This window comes from Nematolebias whitei, chromosome 11 (genome assembly GCF_014905685.2).
Source record: "Nematolebias whitei isolate Nwh7 chromosome 11, NemWhi1, whole genome shotgun sequence".
In the NCBI taxonomy this organism is placed as follows: Eukaryota; Metazoa; Chordata; class Actinopteri; order Cyprinodontiformes; family Rivulidae; genus Nematolebias; species Nematolebias whitei.
The window spans coordinates 14,290,822-14,298,792 of NC_056508.1; the positions used below are offsets into that span (position 1 = coordinate 14,290,822).

General features: G+C 41.7%; 1 protein-coding gene across 1 annotated transcript in view; it reads left to right on the forward strand.

Annotated features, from left to right (window-relative positions):
• rapgef3 (Rap guanine nucleotide exchange factor (GEF) 3) overlaps nt 1–7,971 on the forward strand; it is a 43,016-nt gene that overhangs the window by 945 nt on the left and 34,100 nt on the right. The window lies entirely within an intron of this gene.

A 7,971-nucleotide genomic window follows, 5' to 3' on the forward strand; every position in this document is an offset into this window, starting at 1 on the left:
CAGATGTTTCTCTCTGCTGTATGACTTGTAGTTTTCTCTCAAACCTCCTCGGGATGCATAGAACACACACACACGTTTCACAGACTTCAAAACAATATTCACCTCAAAATATTGTCTTCAGAACTGAAAGTAAATATTTATATTAACTTATAATATCTACATAAAACACTACTGAAATGTGAAAATGCACATTCATAAATGTCAGCCTCTTCTGTCGATCACAATTAAATAATTTTAAAACTTTTACTTTTATCACACTGACTGTCTGAGGCTGTGCTGTCAGGGAGTGACAGGTGTGCGGTTACCATGGCGACCCTAATCAGCCACTGACAGCAGTTTAAAAAAATCTTTTATCTTGAATTTCTTTACACTTCTTATACATCAAATGTATTTTTTTTTAGTATCTCTTAGAAAATTACAAAGTTGATGTTGGAATTTTAAACAGTAGCCTTCAAAATTTCTGTGGAAACTTTTTAGTATTTTCAATGTTTTTTAGGCACATTCTCAAAATTCTACCGTCAGTACTCTTTTATTCGTCTGGTACTTTAACCTGAATGATGTGAAGCTGAGTGACGAGTTATTTTTTTGAATAGATTGAAAGCATGAAGTGAAAATACTCCTGAGTTGTGAGGCAGATCAGACCATTAGTACCATGATGTGGGTTAGAGTTGGTCTACTGCTGGAGTGTTAAACATAATTGAAGTGTGTTGTTCTGGTCATGTTCATGTGTTTTGTCTCAGCTCAGGGTTTAGTTGAGATGGAGGTCTACAGCCTGGCTAGTTTCCACTGCCTCTCAGACGACATGTGCTCCAAACCAGAACTACAGCATCGAAGCAGCTTCAGAGCAGGACACAGGAAGGCAACAAAGCTCAGAGTTTTCTCCTTAAACTCAGGTTATTAATAGCGTATTGTTCATTGTTCACCTTCCCTGCAGCTCCACCGCTCCGTTTACAGAGGGGTGTGGAGAAGAATGCACAAAGTGGAGGTCTTTGTTTTCAGGTCGCAGGAAGACAAGGAGCAGGCTCCGAAACCACCGCTTCTAAATTTACTTGATGTCTTTTAGTATCAGCGAGCCAAAGACAACTGCAGGTCTCCAGACTTTATCCTTGTTTTGTATTTACCTGCAAACTTTTGTTGCATTACATTATCAGTGACTTCTTCTTTCATCTTTTCCCTCTTCAGGGGTCTCCACAACAAGTCATCCTCCTCCATCTCTGTCCTCTGCATCCTCTGTCCTCACTCCAACTACCTTCATGTCCTCTCTAACTGCATCCATATGCCTTCTGTTTGTCTTGTTTCTGGAAGCTGCATTTCTAACGTCCTTCTACCAATATACCCACTGTCCCTCCTCTGGACCTGTCCAAGCCACTGTCCCTTCTCTGGACATGCCCAAACTATCTCAGTCTGGTCTCTAACTTTATCTCCCAGTTGTTCAACCTGTGCTGTACCTCTGATGATCTCATTCCTAATCTTATCCATTCTTGTCACTCCTAAGGAGAACCTCAACATCTTCATTTCTGCCACTTCCAGTTCTGTCTCCTGTCTTTTTGTCCATGTCTCTGTCTCCAGACCATACAACATAGCTGGTCTCACCACTGTCTTGTAAACTTTTCCTTTGACCTTTGCTGACACCCTTTTCTCACAAATCACTCCTGAAACTTTTCTCCATCCACTCCATCCTGCCTGGACTCTCTTCTTCACCTCTTTACCACACTCCCCATTTTCCTGGACAGTGGACCCCAAGTACTTGAAGTCCTGCACCTTTGTGACCTCTGCTCCTTGTAGCCTCACTGTTCCACCTTCTCCCTCTCATTCACACATGGACTCTGTCTTACTATGTCTGACTTTCATTCCTCTTCTTTCAAGTGCATACCTCCACCTCTCCAAGTTCTCTTCCACCCGTTCCCTGTTCTCACCACAGATCACAATGTAATCTGCAAACATTGTAGTCCATGTTGATTCCTGCCTGACCTCATCTGTTAGTCAAGAAGGGGCTCAGAGTCGATCCTTGATGCAATCCCACCTCCACCTTGAAGCTATCTGTCACTCCTACAGCACATCTCACCACTGTCCTGCTGTCCTCATAATGTCCTGCTGTCCTCATAATGTCCTGTACCAGTCTAACATACTTTTCTGCCACTCCAGATTTCCTCATACAATGCCACACCTCCTCCCTCAGCACTCTGTCATGTGCTTTTTCTAAATCCACAAAAAACACAGTGGAGTTCTTTCTGACCCTCTCTGTACTTCTCCATCATCATCCTCAAAGCAAAGAAGGCACATGTGCTGATCTTTCTTGAGATGAAACCAAACTGCTGCTCACAAATAGTCACTTCTCATCTAAGTGTAGCTTCCACGACTCTCTCCCAGATCTTCATTGTGTGACTCATCAACTTGATTTTTCTGTAATTGCTACAACTCTGTACATCACCCTTGTTCTTAAAAATGGACACCAGCACACTTCTTCTCCATTCCTCAGGAATTTTCTCACCCTCAAATATGCCATTGAATATTTGAGTTAAAAACCTCACTGCCATCTCTTCAAGACATTTCCAAACCTCCACTGGTCTTCAGGTCCTACTGCCTTCCCCTTCTTCATTCTTTTCAGAGCTTTTCGGACTTCACCCTCACTAATCTCTCTCACTTCCTGGTCCATAGTTTCTATGACCTCTACTCTTCTTGCTCTTTCATTTCTCTCACATTAGCAGTGACTAATAGGACCTTTTTCAGTTTGATGCCTGACACCTTTTGTTTGTGCCTATTTAGGTCACTGAACAATAAATTACTTAACCTCCACACACACATACCAGGAACTAGTTTTTCAAGATTACATTATTGAAACATTTAACCCTCCGATGAACTTTAAATCATAATCAAGGCCTAGCAGTCCTTGAAGGAATGCAGATCGCCCATCACCTTCATGCCAGTTTAAAACTAAAATGATTTTTTTGTTAAAATAGTCAAAAGATTTGGTCAAACCTCATAAATATGATTGCGTGCAGTTACATCTAGAGCTCAAATTATATTATTACAATGACACTTAGTGACCATCACAAGTGTCTGTGTTAAAACTAAAGTTGGCTAATGTCAAGTAGCTGCGGCGGCCATCTTGAATTGGGTTAACTCCTTATGTTAATCAGGTGTAGATGTGCAGCTTCATTAAAATAAATCCAGGATTTTATGAGATACAGTAGTCCTTCACTACTTTGCAGTTCGTTTAGCGCAGACTTGCTCTATAGCAGTTTTTCAAAATAAGATTGGACATTACACACATCTGGGCAGCACGGTGGTGCAACTGGTAGAGCTGCTGCCTCTCAGCGAGCAGGTCCCTGGTTCAAACCCTGGTCCAGGGGCCTTTCTGGGTGGAGTTTGCATGTTCTCTCTGTGCATGCGTGGGTTTTCTCCGGGTGCTCCAGTTTCCTCCCACAGACCAAAAACATGCATGTTAGGCTGATTGGTAACTCTAAATTGTCCCTAGGTGTGAGTGAGAGAGAGAATGGTTGTTTGTCTCGTTTGTCTCTATGTGTCCCTGTGATGGACTGGAGACCTGTCCAGGGTGTACCCCGCCCCTCGCACAGTGATTGCTGGACATGGGCACCGGCGACCCCCGTGACCCAAAATGGAATAAGCGGGTAAAGAAAATGGATGGATGGGTGGATTACACACAACTGACTGATTGATGGATGAGCTGCATGATTGGCATGGAATTTTTATTTAAAATAAATTATTTAAAATTATTTAGCACCAGCTGCACTTTTGTGCAGCCCAGAGCTGCAGAAAAAGCTTCCTCCTCCACTTTTGTGCAACCCACACTGCAGGATAAGATTCCTAATGCAGCTGATCAGCTGGTTTCCATGTAGGGTGGAGAAGTGGGCGTGGCCAAGAGCACTTGCAGGTGGCAAAGAGCAGAGGAGGCAGGGAGCTGAAATCATGACATTCTGTGCTCTTGTAGGTTTAGTTTATTTTTCCTTGCTGAGAGCTGTCATGTGTCTCTGTTGATCCCTGCATGTCACCAGTAAGTCCAGTTCATTACTCCTGAGGTTTAATAAGTGCAGCAGCGGTCCTCCTGTCGCGCTCACTCCTTCATACCAGCACTGAGACACTGACACAACACAGAACTGAATACATGGGGCCGAGATGGTGTAGAGGCAGGGCAGCCGGCTTGGGACCCGAGAATCCCAGGTTCGATCCCCAGTCACTGCACATCACGTGGCGTCTCTGGGCAGCACGTCTAATTCCCAAAAATGTCCCCCGGGCGCTTTCAATAGCTGCCCACTGCACCACCTGGTGGTGGATGGGTTAAATGCAGAGACTAATTTCGCCATTGTATGGAAACATACAGTGCTGACATTGTGATGACATTATTATTATTATTATTATACCTCACATATGATCAAGAGGCTTCAGGCTCTTTCTTACCACAGACCTGGAAGAACACTTGTTCGTCCACATATTTTGCTCTCTTCTGATTTAAATAGATTCTTTTGTTTGAATCAACGCTGATTAAAACATGTTCAATGCATGAGTGGCTCAGTCTAAAACCCTTTAATCACAAAAGCTTAACCAGGCAACATTCTGTTCTTTTTTTAAATATGCTCCCCCATTCAAGAGAGAAATATGACATTTTCCATGAATACGTTATAATAATCTGCTGTTCAGAGCAACAACATGTGATGTAGCTGCACTGCAGGCTAAAGAAACATGCCACAAAGTCTGCAGGAGACGCAGGGACACAGATGTTTATCAGCGATAAAGACATCACAACTTCCTGATCCACACAGTCAGCTACGCTGTGTGTCTGTGTGCAACGTGAATCTGTTGTACATTTATCCTTTTTTGTCTTTTTTATGTTATTCACTCAAACAAACAGGAAACAAACTGAAAGTGTTGCTACAACAAAAGTCTGTGGTAACCACAGTTCCCTGAAGAAATTTAAAGAGTGTGATGCTCATTATGGTCACCATGGTAACCACACACCTGTTACTGTCACTCCTTGACAGAGTTCTTACAAAGATAGGCAGAAATGCAGAGTAGATTGTAATCCTTAAAAAATAGTGAGTGAGAGGAAACTACAAGTTTTATTGAAACCATTCCTAACCTGAAGGTGACAGAAGTGTCTAGTCATCATAAATGTCAGGTTTTATGTGTCTACAGTGGATATTGAAGAAAATATGACTAGATTAGACCTTCTTGTTTGAACCAAAAAAAAGTCTGAGCTTTAAATTCGAATGACATCTTACTGACTAGTCAAAAGCTTTTATGAGGGAGTCTCCGTAATGCTTTGCTTCTTACACAGTTTCCAGTGGGTTTTATACTTTACACGTGTGTAAAAGAAACTTTCTAAGATGGCAATGATCGCTTCTTCAGAGCCTGCTTCAGACCATTTGAGACCACGCTACCACTCACTTGAGCATTAGAGGGGCAGGGGTTGAGTCGACTAGTCGATTCTACGGTATCTCACAAGGTTTTTTAATTTCGCGTTGACTAGTCACAGTAACGTGACTGTGTCACATGTCATGCCACTGTCCGGCGCTCATCACCGCACCCCTGTTTTTATTTTACTTAATCCACTAAATAAAATAAAAACGGGGGCGTACCACCGCCATTGGAGAATCCACCAGCGCCACGGTGGTTTATTTTATTTAGTGGAATAAATGGTAAATGGTAAATGGACTGTACTTATATAGCTCCTTTCTATCTTATTTCAAGATACTCAAAGCACTTTACACAACAACCTGTGTCCTCATTTACTCATTCATACAGCACTCTACTAGATCTCTACAAAAATAATTAAACAAATCATTCTAAAGAGACTAATCAGAGCTTTATCACATTCATACACTGATGGGACACACATCAGAGGCAACGAGGGGTTCAGTGTCTTGCCCAGGGACACTTCAGCATGTGACTGCCGGTGGATTTGAACCCCCAACTCTCGCATTGGAGGACGACTGCTCTAACCACTCAGCCACAGCCGCCCCTATAAAATATAATATAATATAATATATAAAATATAATATATATATTAAATTAAATAAAACTAACTTTTGTAGCTTAATAATAGTTTTGGTTTTTCTGTGACTTATTTGCAGTATGATAAATGGTAGGAGCATAAATATATGCTCCGGATGTTTTGTTGTTCTTTTATTTGTAAATACTAAATTACTTTTTGTGAATATGATATGGCGTCTTGAGTTCCAACGACGTCACATCGACTAGTCGACTCAACTTTAATCATGTTGGAGTCGACTTTGAAAAATATGTAGTCGTTCAACCCCTGGTGCAGTTCTTTCCTTTGCTTAAGTTTTGATGTTGTTAAAAAAAATTATGAGTTGACTTTTCTCTTGAAATAGTCACAAAGTCACTGAATGCATCCCCACCCGTCTAAAACCCATGTGAATTTTGCTTGGGCGTCTTTACAAGCCGTGCACACAAATATAAGCTGCTATAAAAGTGAAACACGGCTACAGAATGGTCAGCTGGTTGCAAACACTCTGAGTTCAGTGAGACAGCGACAGAACATTCACATCATTTCTTACAGTTTTAAGTGTTTTTTTTTATTTAATCCATTCTTCTAACAGTTGCAGCTCAGTGAGATACCCCAGCTCTAAGTAACTGTGACATCATCACCTTCTGAGTTGACCATGTCGTCATCAAATCTTTAAGAATCAAAATGGTTGTGTAAAAACCATAAAGATAACAAAATGTCAGTGCAGTCATGTAAAGTCCAACTAGCTGTGACACTTTCAAACTTTAAACCCATTTTAACTACTGTTAGTTATGATACAGAGCTCAAAAACAAGTATTTTTATTTACTTGCCAGTTTCTCTAGACATTTTCTACAGATTTTTGCTAATTTGATGTACTGCTTCCAAAAGTCATCATTCCACTCTGAGCTGCATGTCTTGATGTGTAACATTGTACTTTTTATACAGAACCAGGAGAAGCAGAGGATGAAAAATTGCAACAGAAACAAAATATTAATGGTGGCAATTGTAACAATATGCTTCACTGCACTGACATTGATAATAACAGCCCCGTGAGTGGCTTTTATAGACGTATGAATTAGATTTACTGAAACCATCACCGTGGGAATGCTGCAGCAATAACAAGATGCTCATAAAAACATAAAACACAAGTAAAGAGGAAGTCTTTTAGGCCAAAGTGCAGCCATGGTCTTGTTACAAACAAGATTGTAGATTGTGACTCATGCAGGTGCTTTTTTTAATTATTTTTTTTAGAACAATATGTGTGTTGGAGAACTTGGAGAGGTGGAGGTATGCACTTGAAAGAAGAAGAATGAAAGTCAGTCGTAGTAAGACAGAGTACGTGTGTGAATGAGAGGGAGGAGGTGGAACAGTGAGGCTACAAGGAGCAGAGGACATAAAGGTGCAGGACTTCAAGTACTTGGAGTCCACTGTCCAGGAAAAGGGGAGTGTGGTAAAGAGGTGAAGAAGAGAGTCCAGGCAGGATGGAGTGGATGGAGAAAAGTTTCTGGTGTGATTTGTGACAAAAGGTGTCAGCAAAGGTCAAAGGAAAAGTTTACAAGACAGTGGTGAGAGCAGCTATGTTGTATGGTCTGGAGACAGAGACATGGACAAAAAGACAAGAGAAAGAACTGGAAGTGGCAGAAATGAAGATGTTGAGGTTCTCCTTAGGAGTGACAAGGATGGATAAGATTAGGAATGAGATCATCAGAGGTACAGCACAGGTTGAACAACTGGGAGATAAAGTTAGAGAGACCAGACTGAGATGGTTTGGACATGTCCAGAGGAGGGACAATGGTTTGGACATGTCCAGAGGAAGGACAGTGGCTTGGACATGTCTAGAGGAGGGACAGTGGATGTCTAGAGGAGGGACAGTGGTTTGGACATGTCCAGAGGAGGGACAGTGGTTTGGACATGTCCAGAGGAGGGACAGTGGTTTGGACATGTCCAGAGGAAGGACAGTGGCTTGGACATGTCCAGAGGA